The sequence below is a fragment of the Lissotriton helveticus genome, chromosome 8 (genome assembly GCF_964261635.1).
Source record: "Lissotriton helveticus chromosome 8, aLisHel1.1, whole genome shotgun sequence".
NCBI classification, from domain to species: Eukaryota; Metazoa; Chordata; class Amphibia; order Caudata; family Salamandridae; genus Lissotriton; species Lissotriton helveticus.
Window position 1 is genome coordinate 107,885,776 of NC_136069.1, and position 19,096 is coordinate 107,904,871.

Here is a 19,096-nt window from a genome sequence, read left to right on the forward strand (position 1 = left end):
CCTGGCTGGAGGTGTTTAAGCAAAACACCTCACATGCCCAGTACAGTGTATTTCACCCTTTCCCAGTATCAGTAAAGGCCTGCAAGGCCTTGTGCCTACTTCCAGCCTCCAGGCACCAATGTTACTGATACCTGTGACATTTGGTGGTGTTAAGCTTCAAGGGGATGAAGTCGCACCTTCTACCCAGGGTTATGGAGCTCCGCGCAGGGTAAGATTTCAGGCTTCACCCCAGGCTTAAGGCGTGAACATAGAACAATTACCATACACAACAATGTGTATTTCACCCATTCACAGTATCAGGAAAGGCCTGCAAGGCCTTGGGCCTACTTCCAGCCTCCAGGCACCAATGTTACTGATACCTGTGACATTTGGTGGTGTTAAGCTTCAAGGGGAAGAAGTCACACCTTCAACCCAGGGTTATGGAGCTCAGTGCAGGGTAAGATTTCAGGTTATCGCCCTTGCTTGAGGTGTTAAAGCAAAACACTACACATGCCAAGTAAAGTCTATTTCACCCCTTCACAGTATCAGGAAAGGCCTGCAAGGCCTTGGGCCTACATCTATTCTCCAGGCACCAATTGTACTGATACCTGTGACATTTGGTGTTGTTCAACTTCAAGGGGATGAAGTCACACCTTCTACCCAGGGTTATGGAGCTCAGCGCAGGGTAAGATTTCAGCTTTTCACCCTTAGCTGGAAGTGATGAAGCAAAACACTACACATGCCAAGTAAAGTCTATTTCACCCCTTCACAGTATCAGGAAAGGCCTGCAAGGCCTTGTGCCTACTTCCAGCCTCCAGGCACCAATGATACTGATACCTGTGACATGTGGTGGTGTTAAGCTTCAAGGGGATGAAGTCACACCTTCTACCCAGGGTTATGGAGCTTAGTGCAGGGTAAGAATTCGGGTTATCCCCCTGGCTGGAGGTGTTAAGGAAAAACACTTCACATGCCCAATAAAGCGAATTTCACCCCATCACAGTATCAGGAAGGACCTCCAGGCACCAATTGTACTGATACCTGTGACATTTGGTGTTGTTCAACTTCAAGGGGATGAAGTCACACCTTCTACCCAGGGTTATGGAGCTCAGCGCAGGGTAAGATTTCAGCTTTTCACCCCTAGTTGGAAGTGATGAAACAAAACACTACACATGCCAAGTACAGTCTATTTCACCCCTTCACAGTATCAGGAAAGGCCTGCAAGGCCTTGTGCCTACTTCCAGCCTCCAGGCACCAATGTTACTGATACCTGTGACATGTGGTGGTGTTAAGCTTCAAGGGGATGAAGTCACACCTTCTACCAAGTGTTATGGAGCTCAGTGCAGGGTAAGAATTCAGGTTATCCCCCTGGCTGGAGGTGTTAAAGCAAAACACTCCACATGCCCAATAAAGTCTATTTCACCCCTTCACAGTGTCAGGAAAGGCCTGAAAGGCCTTGGGCCTACTTCCAGCCCCCAGGCACCAATGTTACTGATACCTGTGACATTTTGTGGTGTTAAGCTTCAAGGGGATGAAGTCGCACCTTCTACCCAGGGTTATGGAGCTCAGCGCAGGGTAAGATTTTAGGTTATCCCCCTGGCTGGAGGTGTTTAAGCAAAACACCTCACATGCCCAGTACAGTGTATTTCACCCTTTCCCAGGATCAGTAAAGGCCTGCAAGGCCTTGTGCCTACTTCCTGCCTCCAGGCACCAATGTAACTGATACCTGTGACCTTTGGTGGTGTTAAGCTTCAAGGGGATGAAGTCGCACCTTCTACCCAGGGTTATGGAGCTCCGCACAGGGTAAGATTTCAGGCTTCACACCAGGCTTAAGGCGTGAAAATAGAACAATTACCATACACAACAATGTGTATTTCACCCCTTCACAGTGTCTGGAAAGGCCTGCAAGGCCTTGGGCCTACTTCCAGCCTCCAGGCACCAATGTTACTGATACCTGTGACATTTGGTGGTGTTAAGCTTCAAGGGGATGAAGTCACACCTTCTACCCAGGGTTATGGAGCTCAGCGCAGGGTAAGATTTCAGGTTATTCCCCCTGGCTCGAGGTGTTAAAGCAAAACACTTCACATGCCCAATAAATTGTATTCCACCCCTTCACAGTATCAGGAAAGGCCTGCAAGGCCTTGGGCCTACTTGCAGCCTCCAGGCACCAATGTTACTGACACCTGTGACATTTGGTGGTGTTAAGCTTCAAGGGGAAGATGTCACACCTTCTACCCAGGGTTATGGAGCTCAGCGCTGGGTAAGAATTCAGGTTATCCCCCTGGCTGGAGGTGTTAAAGCAAAACACTCCACATGCCCAATCAAGTTTATTTCACCCCTTCACAGTATCAGGAAAAGCCTGCAAGGCCTTGGGCCTACTTCCAGCCTCCAGGCACCAATGTTACTGATGCCTGTGACATTTGGTGGTGTTAAGCTTCAAGGGGATGAAGTCACACCTTTTACCCAGGGTTATAGAGCTCAGCGCAGGGTAAGATTTCAGGTTATCGCCCTGGCTTGAGGTGTTAAAGCAAAACACTTCACATGCCCAATAAAGTCTAGTTCACCCCTTTCACAGTATCAGGAAAGGCCTGCAAGGCCTTGGACCTACTTCCAGCCTACAGGCACCAATGTTACTGATACCTGTGACATTTGGTGGTGTTAAGCTTCAAGGGGAAGAAGTCACACCTTCAACCCAGGGTTATGGAGCTCAGTGCAGGGTAAGATTTCAGGTTATCGCCCTTGCTTGAGGTGTTAAAGCAAAACACTACACATGCCAAGTAAAGTCTATTTCACCCCTTCACAGTATCAGGAAAGGCCTGCAAGGCCTTGGGCCTACATCTATTCTCCAGGCACCAATTGTACTGATACCTGTGACATTTGGTGTTTTTCAACTTCAAGGGGATGAAGTCACACCTTCTACCCAGGGTTATGGAGCTCAGCGCAGGGTAAGATTTCAGCTTTTCACCCTTAGCTGGAAGTGATGAAGCAAAACACTACACATGCCAAGTAAAGTCTATTTCACCCCTTCACAGTATCAGGAAAGGCCTGCAAGGCCTTGTGCCTACTTCCAGCCTCCAGGCACCAATGATACTGATACCTGTGACATTTGGTGGTGTTAAGCTTCAAGGGGATGAAGTCACACCTTCTACCCAGGGTTATGGAGCTTAGTGCAGGGTAAGAATTCGGGTTATCCCCCTGGCTGGAGGTGTTAAGGAAAAACACTTCACATGCCCAATAAAGCGAATTTCACCCCATCACAGTATCAGGAAGGACCTGCAAGGCCTTGGGCCTACTTCCAGCCTCCAGGCACCAATTGTACTGATACCTGTGACATTTGGTGTTGTTCAACTTCAAGGGGATGAAGTCACACCTTCTACCCAGGGTTATGGAGCTCAGCGCAGGGTAAGATTTCAGCTTTTCACCCCTAGTTGGAAGTGATGAAGCAAAACACTACACATGCCAAGTACAGTCTATTTCACCCCTTCACAGTATCAGGAAAGGCCTGCAAGGCCTTGTGCCTACTTCCAGCCTCCAGGCACCAATGTTACTGATACCTGTGACATGTGGTGGTGTTAAGCTTCAAGGGGATGAAGTCACACCTTCTACCAAGTGTTATGGAGCTCAGTGCAGGGTAAGAATTCAGGTTATCCCCCTGGCTGGAGGTGTTAAAGCAAAACACTCCACATGCCCAATAAAGTCTATTTCACCCCTTCACAGTGTCAGGAAAGGCCTGAAAGGCCTTGGGCCTACTTCCAGCCCCCAGGCACCAATGTTACTGATACCTGTGACATTTTGTGGTGTTAAGCTTCAAGGGGATGAAGTCGCACCTTCTACCCAGGGTTATGGAGCTCAGCGCAGGGTAAGATTTTAGGTTATCCCCCTGGCTGGAGGTGTTTAAGCAAAACACCTCACATGCCCAGTACAGTGTATTTCACCCTTTCCCAGGATCAGTAAAGGCCTGCAAGGCCTTGTGCCTACTTCCTGCCTCCAGGCACCAATGTAACTGATACCTGTGACCTTTGGTGGTGTTAAGCTTCAAGGGGATGAAGTCGCACCTTCTACCCAGGGTTATGGAGCTCCGCACAGGGTAAGATTTCAGGCTTCACACCAGGCTTAAGGCGTGAAAATAGAACAATTACCATACACAACAATGTGTATTTCACCCCTTCACAGTGTCTGGAAAGGCCTGCAAGGCCTTGGGCCTACTTCCAGCCTCCAGGCACCAATGTTACTGATACCTGTGACATTTGGTGGTGTTAAGCTTCAAGGGGATGAAGTCACACCTTCTACCCAGGGTTATGGAGCTCAGCGCAGGGTAAGATTTCAGGTTATTCCCCCTGGCTCGAGGTGTTAAAGCAAAACACTTCACATGCCCAATAAATTGTATTCCACCCCTTCACAGTATCAGGAAAGGCCTGCAAGGCCTTGGGCCTACTTGCAGCCTCCAGGCACCAATGTTACTGACACCTGTGACATTTGGTGGTGTTAAGCTTCAAGGGGAAGATGTCACACCTTCTACCCAGGGTTATGGAGCTCAGCGCTGGGTAAGAATTCAGGTTATCCCCCTGGCTGGAGGTGTTAAAGCAAAACACTCCACATGCCCAATCAAGTTTATTTCACCCCTTCACAGTATCAGGAAAAGCCTGCAAGGCCTTGGGCCTACTTCCAGCCTCCAGGCACCAATGTTACTGATGCCTGTGACATTTGGTGGTGTTAAGCTTCAAGGGGATGAAGTCACACCTTTTACCCAGGGTTATAGAGCTCAGCGCAGGGTAAGATTTCAGGTTATCGCCCTGGCTTGAGGTGTTAAAGCAAAACACTTCACATGCCCAATAAAGTCTAGTTCACCCCTTTCACAGTATCAGGAAAGGCCTGCAAGGCCTTGGACCTACTTCCAGCCTACAGGCACCAATGTTACTGATACCTGTGACATTTGGTGGTGTTAAGCTTCAAGGGGAAGAAGTCACACCTTCAACCCAGGGTTATGGAGCTCAGTGCAGGGTAAGATTTCAGGTTATCGCCCTTGCTTGAGGTGTTAAAGCAAAACACTACACATGCCAAGTAAAGTCTATTTCACCCCTTCACAGTATCAGGAAAGGCCTGCAAGGCCTTGGGCCTACATCTATTCTCCAGGCACCAATTGTACTGATACCTGTGACATTTGGTGTTTTTCAACTTCAAGGGGATGAAGTCACACCTTCTACCCAGGGTTATGGAGCTCAGCACAGGGTAAGATTTCAGCTTTTCACCCTTAGCTGGAAGTGATGAAGCAAAACACTACACATGCCAAGTAAAGTCTATTTCACCCCTTCACAGTATCAGGAAAGGCCTGCAAGGCCTTGTGCCTACTTCCAGCCTCCAGGCACCAATGATACTGATACCTGTGACATTTGGTGGTGTTAAGCTTCAAGGGGATGAAGTCACACCTTCTACCCAGGGTTATGGAGCTTAGTGCAGGGTAAGAATTCGGGTTATCCCCCTGGCTGGAGGTGTTAAGGAAAAACACTTCACATGCCCAATAAAGCGAATTTCACCCCATCACAGTATCAGGAAGGACCTGCAAGGCCTTGGGCCTACTTCCAGCCTCCAGGCACCAATTGTACTGATACCTGTGACATTTGGTGTTGTTCAACTTCAAGGGGATGAAGTCACACCTTCTACCCAGGGTTATGGAGCTCAGCGCAGGGTAAGATTTCAGCTTTTCACCCCTAGTTGGAAGTGATGAAGCAAAACACTACACATGCCAAGTACAGTCTATTTCACCCCTTCACAGTATCAGGAAAGGCCTGCAAGGCCTTGTGCCTACTTCCAGCCTCCAGGCACCAATGTTACTGATACCTGTGACATGTGGTGGTGTTAAGCTTCAAGGGGATGAAGTCACACCTTCTACCAAGTGTTATGGAGCTCAGTGCAGGGTAAGAATTCAGGTTATCCCCCTGGCTGGAGGTGTTAAAGCAAAACACTCCACATGCCCAATAAAGTCTATTTCACCCCTTCACAGTGTCAGGAAAGGCCTGAAAGGCCTTGGGCCTACTTCCAGCCCCCAGGCACCAATGTTACTGATACCTGTGACATTTTGTGGTGGTAAGCTTCAAGGGGATGAAGTCGCACCTTCTACCCAGGGTTATGGAGCTCAGCGCAGGGTAAGATTTTAGGTTATCCCCCTGGCTGGAGGTGTTTAAGCAAAACACCTCACATGCCCAGTACAGTGTATTTCACCCTTTCCCAGGATCAGTAAAGGCCTGCAAGGCCTTGTGCCTACTTCCTGCCTCCAGGCACCAATGTAACTGATACCTGTGACCTTTGGTGGTGTTAAGCTTCAAGGGGATGAAGTCGCACCTTCTACCCAGGGTTATGGAGCTCCGCACAGGGTAAGATTTCAGGCTTCACACCAGGCTTAAGGCGTGAAAATAGAACAATTACCATACACAACAATGTGTATTTCACCCCTTCACAGTGTCTGGAAAGGCCTGCAAGGCCTTGTGCCTACTTCCAGCCTCCAGGCACCAATGTTACTGATACCTGTGACATGTGGTGGTGTTAAGCTTCAAGGGGATGAAGTCACACCTTCTACCCAGGGTTATGGAGCTCCGCGCAGGGTAAGAATTTAGGTCATCCCCCTGGCTGGAGGTGTTAAAGGAAAACACTTCACATGCCAAATAAAGTCTATTTCACCCCTCCACAGTATCAGGGAAGGCCTGCAAGGCCTTGTGCCTACTTCCAGCCTCCAGGCACCAATGTTACTGATACCTGTGAGATTTGGTGGTGTTAAGCTTCAAGGGGAAGAAGTCACATCTTCTACCCAGGGTTATGGAGCTCAGCGCAGGGTAAGAATTTGGGTTATCCCCCTGGCTGGAGGTGTTAAATTAAAACACTTCACATGCCCAATAAAGTCTGTTTCACCCCTTCACAGTATCAGGAAAGGCCTGCAAGGCCTTGTGCCTACTTCCAGCCTCCAGGCACCAATGTTACTGATACCTGTGACATGTGGTGGTGTTAAGCTTCAAGGGGATGAAGTCACACCTTCTACCCAGGGTTATGGAGCTCAGTGCAGGGTAAGAATTCGGGTTATCCCCCTGGCTGGAGGTGTTAAAGCAAAACACTTCACATGCCCAATAAAGTCTATTTCACCCATTCACAGTATCAGGAAAGGCCTGCAAGGCCTTGGGCTACTTCCAGCCTCCAGGCACCAATGTTACTGATACCTGGGACATTTGGAGGTGTTAAGCTTCAAGGGGAAGAAGTCACACCTTCTACCCAGGGTTATGGAGCTCAGCGCAGGGTAAGATTTCAGCTTTTCACCCCTAGCTGGATGTGTTGAAGCAAAACACTTCTCATGCCCAATAAAGTCTATTTCAACCCTTCACAGTATCAGGAAAGGCCTGCAAGGCCTTGGGCCTACTTCCAGCGCCAAGGCGCTTGTGTTTGTGATACTTGTGACATTTGGAGGTGTTCAGCTTCAAGGGGATGAAGTCACACCTTCTACCCAGGGTTATGGAGCTCAGCGCAGGGTAAGATTTCAGCTTTTCACCCCTAGCTGGATGTGTTGAAGCAAAACACTTCTCATGCCCAATAAAGTCTATTTCAACCCTTCACAGTATCAGGAAAGGCCTGTAAGGCCTTGGGCCTACATCCATTCTCCAGGCACCAATGTCACTGACACCTGTGACATTTGGTGGTGTTAAGCTTCATGGGGAAGAAGTCACACCTTCTACCCAGGGTTATGGAGCTCAGCGCAGGGTAAGATTTCAGGTTATTCCCCCTGGCTCGAGGTGTTAAAGCAAAACACTTCACATGCCCAATAAATTGTATTTCACCCCTTCACAGTATCAGGAAAGGCCTGCAAGGCCTTGGGCCTACTTGCAGCCACCAGGCACCAATGTTACTGACACCTCTGACATTTGGTGGTGTTAAGCTTCAAGGGGAAGATGTCACACCTTCTACCCAGGGTTATGGAGCTCAGCGCAGGGTATGATTTTAGGTTATCCCCCTGGCTGGAGGTGTTTAAGCAAAACACCTCACATGCCCAGTACAGTGTATTTCACCCTTTCCCAGTATCAGTAAAGGCCTGCAAGGCCTTGTGCCTACTTCCAGCCTCCAGGCACCAATGTTACTGATACCTGTGACATTTGGTGGTGTTAAGCTTCAAGGGGATGAAGTCGCACCTTCTACCCAGGGTTATGGAGCTCCGCGCAGGGTAAGATTTCAGGCTTCATCCCAGGCTTAAGGCGTGAACATAGAACAATTACCATACACAACAATGTGTATTTCACCCATTCACAGTATCAGGAAAGGCCTGCTAGGCCTTGGGCCTACTTCCAGCCTCCAGGCACCAATGTTACTGATACCTGTGACATTTTGTGGTGTTAAGCTTCAAGGGGATGAAGTCGCACCTTCTACCCAGGGTTATGGAGCTCAGCGCAGGGTAAGATTTTAGGTTATCCCCCTGGCTGGAGGTGTTTAAGCAAAACACCTCACATGCCCAGTACAGTGTATTTCACCCTTTCCCAGGATCAGTAAAGGCCTGCAAGGCCTTGTGCCTACTTCCTGCCTCCAGGCACCAATGTAACTGATACCTGTGACCTTTGGTGGTGTTAAGCTTCAAGGGGATGAAGTCGCACCTTCTACCCAGGGTTATGGAGCTCCGCACAGGGTAAGATTTCAGGCTTCACACCAGGCTTAAGGCGTGAAAATAGAACAATTACCATACACAACAATGTGTATTTCACCCCTTCACAGTGTCTGGAAAGGCCTGCAAGGCCTTGTGCCTACTTCCAGCCTCCAGGCACCAATGTTACTGATACCTGTGACATGTGGTGGTGTTAAGCTTCAAGGGGATGAAGTCACACCTTCTACCCAGGGTTATGGAGCTCCGCGCAGGGTAAGAATTTAGGTCATCCCCCTGGCTGGAGGTGTTAAAGGAAAACACTTCACATGCCAAATAAAGTCTATTTCACCCCTCCACAGTATCAGGGAAGGCCTGCAAGGCCTTGTGCCTACTTCCAGCCTCCAGGCACCAATGTTACTGATACCTGTGAGATTTGGTGGTGTTAAGCTTCAAGGGGAAGAAGTCACATCTTCTACCCAGGGTTATGGAGCTCAGCGCAGGGTAAGAATTTGGGTTATCCCCCTGGCTGGAGGTGTTAAATTAAAACACTTCACATGCCCAATAAAGTCTGTTTCACCCCTTCACAGTATCAGGAAAGGCCTGCAAGGCCTTGTGCCTACTTCCAGCCTCCAGGCACCAATGTTACTGATACCTGTGACATGTGGTGGTGTTAAGCTTCAAGGGGATGAAGTCACACCTTCTACCCAGGGTTATGGAGCTCAGTGCAGGGTAAGAATTCGGGTTATCCCCCTGGCTGGAGGTGTTAAAGCAAAACACTTCACATGCCCAATAAAGTCTATTTCACCCATTCACAGTATCAGGAAAGGCCTGCAAGGCCTTGGGCTACTTCCAGCCTCCAGGCACCAATGTTACTGATACCTGGGACATTTGGAGGTGTTAAGCTTCAAGGGGAAGAAGTCACACCTTCTACCCAGGGTTATGGAGCTCAGCGCAGGGTAAGATTTCAGCTTTTCGCCCCTAGCTGGATGTGTTGAAGCAAAACACTTCTCATGCCCAATAAAGTCTATTTCAACCCTTCACAGTATCAGGAAAGGCCTGCAAGGCCTTGGGCCTACTTCCAGCGTCCAGGCGCTTGTGTTTGTGATACTTGTGACATTTGGAGGTGTTCAGCTTCAAGGGGATGAAGTCACACCTTCTACCCAGGGTTATGGAGCTCAGCGCAGGGTAAGATTTCAGCTTTTCACCCCTAGCTGGATGTGTTGAAGCAAAACACTTCTCATGCCCAATAAAGTCTATTTCAACCCTTCACAGTATCAGGAAAGGCCTGTAAGGCCTTGGGCCTACATCCATTCTCCAGGCACAAATGTCACTGACACCTGTGACATTTGGTGGTGTTAAGCTTCATGGGGAAGAAGTCACACCTTCTACCCAGGGTTATGGAGCTCAGCGCAGGGTAAGATTTCAGGTTATTCCCCCTGGCTCGAGGTGTTAAAGCAAAACACTTCACATGCCCAATAAATTGTATTTCACCCCTTCACAGTATCAGGAAAGGCCTGCAAGGCCTTGGGCCTACTTGCAGCCACCAGGCACCAATGTTACTGACACCTCTGACATTTGGTGGTGTTAAGCTTCAAGGGGAAGATGTCACACCTTCTACCCAGGGTTATGGAGCTCAGCGCAGGGTATGATTTTAGGTTATCCCCCTGGCTGGAGGTGTTTAAGCAAAACACCTCACATGCCCAGTACAGTGTATTTCACCCTTTCCCAGTATCAGTAAAGGCCTGCAAGGCCTTGTGCCTACTTCCAGCCTCCAGGCACCAATGTTACTGATACCTGTGACATTTGGTGGTGTTAAGCTTCAAGGGGATGAAGTCGCACCTTCTACCCAGGGTTATGGAGCTCCGCGCAGGGTAAGATTTCAGGCTTCATCCCAGGCTTAAGGCGTGAACATAGAACAATTACCATACACAACAATGTGTATTTCACCCATTCACAGTATCAGGAAAGGCCTGCTAGGCCTTGGGCCTACTTCCAGCCTCCAGGCACCAATGTTACTGATACCTGTGACATGTGGTGGTGTTAAGCTTCAAGGGGATGAAGTCACACTTTCTACCCAGGGTTATGGAGCTCAGCGCAGGGTAAGAATTCAGGTTATCCCCCTGGCTGGAGGTGTTAAAGCAAAATACTTCACATGCCCATTAAACTCTATTTCACCCCTTCACAGTATCAGGAAAGGCCTGCAAGGCCTTGTGCCTACTTCCAGCCCCCAGGCACCAATGTTACTGATGCCTGTGACATTTGGTGGTGTAAAGCTTCAAGGGGATGAAGTCGCACCTTCTACCCAGGGTTATGGAGCTCTGCGCAGGGTAAGATTTCAGGTTATCCGCCTGGCTGGAGGTGTTCAAGCAAAACACTCCACATGCCCAATAAAGTCCATTTCACCCCTTCACTGTATCAGGAAAGGCCTGCAAGGCCTTGGGCCTACTTCCAGCCTCCAGGCACCAATGTTACTGATGCCTGTGACATTTGGTGGTGTTAAGCTTCAAGGGGATGAAGTCACACCTTTTACCCAGGGTTATGGAGCTCAGTGCAGGGTAAGAATTCAGGGTATCCCCCTGGCTGGAGGTGTTAAAGCAAAACACTTCACATGCCCAGTACAGTGTATTTCACCCCTTCACAGTATCAGGAAGGACCTCCAGGCACCAATTGTACTGATACCTGTGACATTTTGTGTTGTTCAACTTCAAGGGGATGAAGTCACACCTTCTACCCAGGGTTATGGAGCTCAGCGCAGGGTAAGATTTCAGCTTTTCACCCCTAGTTGGAAGTGATGAAACAAAACACTACACATGCCAAGTACAGTCTATTTCACCCCTTCACAGTATCAGGAAAGGCCTGCAAGGCCTTGTGCCTACTTCCAGCCTCCAGGCAACAATGTTACTGATACCTGTGACATGTGGTGGTGTTAAGCTTCAAGGGGATGAAGTCACACCTTCTACCAAGTGTTATGGAGCTCAGTGCAGGGTAAGAATTCAGGTTATCCCCCTGGCTGGAGGTGTTAAAGCAAAACACTCCACATGCCCAATAAAGTCTATTTCACCCCTTCACAGTGTCAGGAAAGGCCTGAAAGGCCTTGGGCCTACTTCCAGCCCCCAGGCACCAATGTTACTGATACCTGTGACATTTTGTGGTGTTAAGCTTCAAGGGGATGAAGTCGCACCTTCTACCCAGGGTTATGGAGCTCAGCGCAGGGTAAGATTTTAGGTTATCCCCCTGGCTGGAGGTGTTTAAGCAAAACACCTCACATGCCCAGTACAGTGTATTTCACCCTTTCCCAGGATCAGTAAAGGCCTGCAAGGCCTTGTGCCTACTTCCTGCCTCCAGGCACCAATGTAACTGATACCTGTGACCTTTGGTGGTGTTAAGCTTCAAGGGGATGAAGTCGCACCTTCTACCCAGGGTTATGGAGCTCCGTACAGGGTAAGATTTCAGGCTTCACACCAGGCTTAAGGCGTGAAAATAGAACAATTACCATACACAACAATGTGTATTTCACCCCTTCACAGTGTCTGGAAAGGCCTGCAAGGCCTTGGGCCTACTTCCAGCCTCCAGGCACCAATGTTACTGATACCTGTGACATTTGGTGGTGTTAAGCTTCAAGGGGATGAAGTCACACCTTCTACCCAGGGTTATGGAGCTCAGCGCAGGGTAAGATTTCAGGTTATTCCCCCTGGCTCGAGGTGTTAAAGCAAAACACTTCACATGCCCAATAAATTGTATTCCACCCCTTCACAGTATCAGGAAAGGCCTGCAAGGCCTTGGGCCTACTTGCAGCCTCCAGGCACCAATGTTACTGACACCTGTGACATTTGGTGGTGTTAAGCTTCAAGGGGAAGATGTCACACCTTCTACCCAGGGTTATGGAGCTCAGCGCTGGGTAAGAATTCAGGTTATCCCCCTGGCTGGAGGTGTTAAAGCAAAACACTCCACATGCCCAATCAAGTTTATTTCACCCCTTCACAGTATCAGGAAAAGCCTGCAAGGCCTTGGGCCTACTTCCAGCCTCCAGGCACCAATGTTACTGATGCCTGTGACATTTGGTGGTGTTAAGCTTCAAGGGGATGAAGTCACACCTTTTACCCAGGGTTATGGAGCTCAGCGCAGGGTAAGATTTCAGGTTATCGCCCTGGCTTGAGGTGTTAAAGCAAAACACTTCACATGCCCAATAAAGTCTAGTTCACCCCTTTCACAGTATCAGGAAAGGCCTGCAAGGCCTTGGACCTACTTCCAGCCTACAGGCACCAATGTTACTGATACCTGTGACATTTGGTGGTGTTAAGCTTCAAGGGGAAGAAGTCACACCTTCAACCCAGGGTTATGGAGCTCAGTGCAGGGTAAGATTTCAGGTTATCGCCCTTGCTTGAGGTGTTAAAGCAAAACACTACACATGCCAAGTAAAGTCTATTTCACCCCTTCACAGTATCAGGAAAGGCCTGCAAGGCCTTGGGCCTACATCTATTCTCCAGGCACCAATTGTACTGATACCTGTGACATTTGGTGTTGTTCAACTTCAAGGGGATGAAGTCACACCTTCTACCCAGGGTTATGGAGCTCAGCGCAGGGTAAGATTTCAGCTTTTCACCCTTAGCTGGAAGTGATGAAGCAAAACACTACACATGCCAAGTAAAGTCTATTTCACCCCTTCACAGTATCAGGAAAGGCCTGCAAGGCCTTGTGCCTACTTCCAGCCTCCAGGCACCAATGTTACTGATACCTGTGACATGTGGTGGTGTTAAGCTTCAAGGGGATGAAGTCACACCTTCTACCAAGTGTTATGGAGCTCAGTGCAGGGTAAGAATTCAGGTTATCCCCCTGGCTGGAGGTGTTAAAGCAAAACACTCCACATGCCCAATAAAGTCTATTTCACCCCTTCACAGTGTCAGGAAAGGCCTGAAAGGCCTTGGGCCTACTTCCAGCCCCCAGGCACCAATGTTACTGATACCTGTGACATTTTGTGGTGTTAAGCTTCAAGGGGATGAAGTCGCACCTTCTACCCAGGGTTATGGAGCTCAGCGCAGGGTAAGATTTTAGGTTATCCCCCTGGCTGGAGGTGTTTAAGCAAAACACCTCACATGCCCAGTACAGTGTATTTCACCCTTTCCCAGGATCAGTAAAGGCCTGCAAGGCCTTGTGCCTACTTCCTGCCTCCAGGCACCAATGTAACTGATACCTGTGACCTTTGGTGGTGTTAAGCTTCAAGGGGATGAAGTCGCACCTTCTACCCAGGGTTATGGAGCTCCGTACAGGGTAAGATTTCAGGCTTCACACCAGGCTTAAGGCGTGAAAATAGAACAATTACCATACACAACAATGTGTATTTCACCCCTTCACAGTGTCTGGAAAGGCCTGCAAGGCCTTGGGCCTACTTCCAGCCTCCAGGCACCAATGTTACTGATACCTGTGACATTTGGTGGTGTTAAGCTTCAAGGGGATGAAGTCACACCTTCTACCCAGGGTTATGGAGCTCAGCGCAGGGTAAGATTTCAGGTTATTCCCCCTGGCTCGAGGTGTTAAAGCAAAACACTTCACATGCCCAATAAATTGTATTCCACCCCTTCACAGTATCAGGAAAGGCCTGCAAGGCCTTGGGCCTACTTGCAGCCTCCAGGCACCAATGTTACTGACACCTGTGACATTTGGTGGTGTTAAGCTTCAAGGGGAAGATGTCACACCTTCTACCCAGGGTTATGGAGCTCAGCGCTGGGTAAGAATTCAGGTTATCCCCCTGGCTGGAGGTGTTAAAGCAAAACACTCCACATGCCCAATCAAGTTTATTTCACCCCTTCACAGTATCAGGAAAAGCCTGCAAGGCCTTGGGCCTACTTCCAGCCTCCAGGCACCAATGTTACTGATGCCTGTGACATTTGGTGGTGTTAAGCTTCAAGGGGATGAAGTCACACCTTTTACCCAGGGTTATGGAGCTCAGCGCAGGGTAAGATTTCAGGTTATCGCCCTGGCTTGAGGTGTTAAAGCAAAACACTTCACATGCCCAATAAAGTCTAGTTCACCCCTTTCACAGTATCAGGAAAGGCCTGCAAGGCCTTGGACCTACTTCCAGCCTACAGGCACCAATGTTACTGATACCTGTGACATTTGGTGGTGTTAAGCTTCAAGGGGAAGAAGTCACACCTTCAACCCAGGGTTATGGAGCTCAGTGCAGGGTAAGATTTCAGGTTATCGCCCTTGCTTGAGGTGTTAAAGCAAAACACTACACATGCCAAGTAAAGTCTATTTCACCCCTTCACAGTATCAGGAAAGGCCTGCAAGGCCTTGGGCCTACATCTATTCTCCAGGCACCAATTGTACTGATACCTGTGACATTTGGTGTTGTTCAACTTCAAGGGGATGAAGTCACACCTTCTACCCAGGGTTATGGAGCTCAGCGCAGGGTAAGATTTCAGCTTTTCACCCTTAGCTGGAAGTGATGAAGCAAAACACTACACATGCCAAGTAAAGTCTATTTCACCCCTTCACAGTATCAGGAAAGGCCTGCAAGGCCTTGTGCCTACTTCCAGCCTCCAGGCACCAATGATACTGATACCTGTGACATTTGGTGGTGTTAAGCTTCAAGGGGATGAAGTCACACCTTCTACCCAGGGTTATGGAGCTTAGTGCAGGGTAAGAATTCGGGTTATCCCCCTGGCTGGAGGTGTTAAGGAAAAACACTTCACATGCCCAATAAAGCGAATTTCACCCCATCACAGTATCAGGAAGGACCTGCAAGGCCTTGGGCCTACTTCCAGCCTCCAGGCACCAATTGTACTGATACCTGTGACATTTGGTGTTGTTCAACTTCAAGGGGATGAAGTCACACCTTCTACCCAGGGTTATGGAGCTCAGCGCAGGGTAAGATTTCAGCTTTTCACCCCTAGTTGGAAGTGATGAAGCAAAACACTACACATGCCAAGTACAGTCTATTTCACCCCTTCACAGTATCAGGAAAGGCCTGCAAGGCCTTGTGCCTACTTCCAGCCTCCAGGCACCAATGTTACTGATACCTGTGACATGTGGTGGTGTTAAGCTTCAAGGGGATGAAGTCACACCTTCTACCAAGTGTTATGGAGCTCAGTGCAGGGTAAGAATTCAGGTTATCCCCCTGGCTGGAGGTGTTAAAGCAAAACACTCCACATGCCCAATAAAGTCTATTTCACCCCTCACAGTGTCAGGAAAGGCCTGAAAGGCCTTGGGCCTACTTCCAGCCCCCAGGCACCAATGTTACTGATACCTGTGACATTTTGTGGTGTTAAGCTTCAAGGGGATGAAGTCGCACCTTCTACCCAGGGTTATGGAGCTCAGCGCAGGGTAAGATTTTAGGTTATCCCCCTGGCTGGAGGTGTTTAAGCAAAACACCTCACATGCCCAGTACAGTGTATTTCACCCTTTCCCAGGATCATTAAAGGCCTGCAAGGCCTTGTGCCTACTTCCTGCCTCCAGGCACCAATGTAACTGATACCTGTGACCTTTGGTGGTGTTAAGCTTCAAGGGGATGAAGTCGCACCTTCTACCCAGGGTTATGGAGCTCCGCACAGGGTAAGATTTCAGGCTTCACACCAGGCTTAAGGCGTGAAAATAGAACAATTACCATACACAACAATGTGTATTTCACCCCTTCACAGTGTCTGGAAAGGCCTGCAAGGCCTTGTGCCTACTTCCAGCCTCCAGGCACCAATGTTACTGATACCTGTGACATGTGGTGGTGTTAAGCTTCAAGGGGATGAAGTCACACCTTCTACCCAGGGTTATGGAGCTCCGCGCAGGGTAAGAATTTAGGTCATCCCCCTGGCTGGAGGTGTTAAAGGAAAACACTTCACATGCCAAATAAAGTCTATTTCACCCCTCCACAGTATCAGGGAAGGCCTGCAAGGCCTTGTGCCTACTTCCAGCCTCCAGGCACCAATGTTACTGATACCTGTGAGATTTGGTGGTGTTAAGCTTCAAGGGGAAGAAGTCACATCTTCTACCCAGGGTTATGGAGCTCAGCGCAGGGTAAGAATTTGGGTTATCCCCCTGGCTGGAGGTGTTAAATTAAAACACTTCACATGCCCAATAAAGTCTGTTTCACCCCTTCACAGTATCAGGAAAGGCCTGCAAGGCCTTGTGCCTACTTCCAGCCTCCAGGCACCAATGTTACTGATACCTGTGACATGTGGTGGTGTTAAGCTTCAAGGGGATGAAGTCACACCTTCTACCCAGGGTTATGGAGCTCAGTGCAGGGTAAGAATTCGGGTTATCCCCCTGGCTGGAGGTGTTAAAGCAAAACACTTCACATGCCCAATAAAGTCTATTTCACCCATTCACAGTATCAGGAAAGGCCTGCAAGGCCTTGGGCTACTTCCAGCCTCCAGGCACCAATGTTACTGATACCTGGGACATTTGGAGGTGTTAAGCTTCAAGGGGAAGAAGTCACACCTTCTACCCAGGGTTATGGAGCTCAGCGCAGGGTAAGATTTCAGCTTTTCACCCCTAGCTGGATGTGTTGAAGCAAAACACTTCTCATGCCCAATAAAGTCTATTTCAACCCTTCACAGTATCAGGAAAGGCCTGCAAGGCCTTGGGCCTACTTCCAGCGCCAAGGCGCTTGTGTTTGTGATACTTGTGACATTTGGAGGTGTTCAGCTTCAAGGGGATGAAGTCACACCTTCTACCCAGGGTTATGGAGCTCAGCGCAGGGTAAGATTTCAGCTTTTCACCCCTAGCTGGATGTGTTGAAGCAAAACACTTCTCATGCCCAATAAAGTCTATTTCAACCCTTCACAGTATCAGGAAAGGCCTGTAAGGCCTTGGGCCTACATCCATTCTCCAGGCACCAATGTCACTGACACCTGTGACATTTGGTGGTGTTAAGCTTCATGGGGAAGAAGTCACACCTTCTACCCAGGGTTATGGAGCTCAGCGCAGGGTAAGATTTCAGGTTATTCCCCCTGGCTCGAGGTGTTAAAGCAAAACACTTCACATGCCCAATAAATTGTATTTCACCCCTTCACAGTATCAGGAAAGGCCTGCAAGGCCTTGGGCCTACTTGCAGCCACCAGGCACCAATGTTACTGACACCTCTGACATTTGGTGGTGTTAAGCTTCAAGGGGAAGATGTCACACCTTCTACCCAGGGTTATGGAGCTCAGCGCAGGGTATGATTTTAGGTTATCCCCCTGGCTGGAGGTGTTTAAGCAAAACACCTCACATGCCCAGTACAGTGTATTTCACCCTTTCCCAGTATCAGTAAAGGCCTGCAAGGCCTTGTGCCTACTTCCAGCCTCCAGGCACCAATGTTACTGATACCTGTGACATTTGGTGGTGTTAAGCTTCAAGGGGATGAAGTCGCACCTTCTACCCAGGGTTATGGAGCATCTGCGCAGGGTAAGATTTCAGGCTTCATCCCAGGCTTAAGGCGTGAACATAGAACAATTACCATACACAACAATGTGTATTTCACCCATTCACAGTATCAGGAAAGGCCTGCTAGGCCTTGGGCCTACTTCCAGCCTCCAGGCACCAATGTTACTGATACCTGTGACATTTTGTGGTGTTAAGCTTCAAGGGGATGAAGTCGCACCTTCTACCCAGGGTTATGGAGCTCAGCGCAGGGTAAGATTTTAGGTTATCCCCCTGGCTGGAGGTGTTTAAGCAAAACACCTCACATGCCCAGTACAGTGTATTTCACCCTTTCCCAGGATCAGTAAAGGCCTGCAAGGCCTTGTGCCTACTTCCTGCCTCCAGGCACCAATGTAACTGATACCTGTGACCTTTGGTGGTGTTAAGCTTCAAGGGGATGAAGTCGCACCTTCTACCCAGGGTTATGGAGCTCCGCACAGGGTAAGATTTCAGGCTTCACACCAGGCTTAAGGCGTGAAAATAGAACAATTACCATACACAACAATGTGTATTTCACCCCTTCACAGTGTCTGGAAAGGCCTGCAAGGCCTTGTGCCTACTTCCAGCCTCCAGGCACCAATGTTACTGATACCTGTGACATGTGGTGGTGTTAAGCTTCAAGGGGATGAAGTCACACCTTCTACCCAGGGTTATGGAGCTCCGCGCAGGGTAAGAATTTAGGTCATCCCCCTGGCTGGAGGTGTTAAAGGAAAACACTTCACATGCCAAATAAAGTCTATTTCACCCCTCCACAGTATCAGGGAAGGCCTGCAAGGCCTTGTGCCTACTTCCAGCCTCCAGGCACCAATGTTACTGATACCTGTGAGATTTGGTGGTGTTAAGCTTCAAGGGGAAGAAGTCACATATTCTACCCAGGGTTATGGAGCTCAGCGCAGGGTAAGAATTTGGGTTATCCCCCTGGCTGGAGGTGTTAAATTAAAACACTTCACATGCCCAATAAAGTCTGTTTCACCCCTTCACAGTATCAGGAAAGGCCTGCAAGGCCTTGTGCCTACTTCCAGCCTCCAGGCACCAATGTTACTGATACCTGTGACATGTGGTGGTGTTAAGCTTCAAGGGGATGAAGTCACACCTTCTACCCAGGGTTATGGAGCTCAG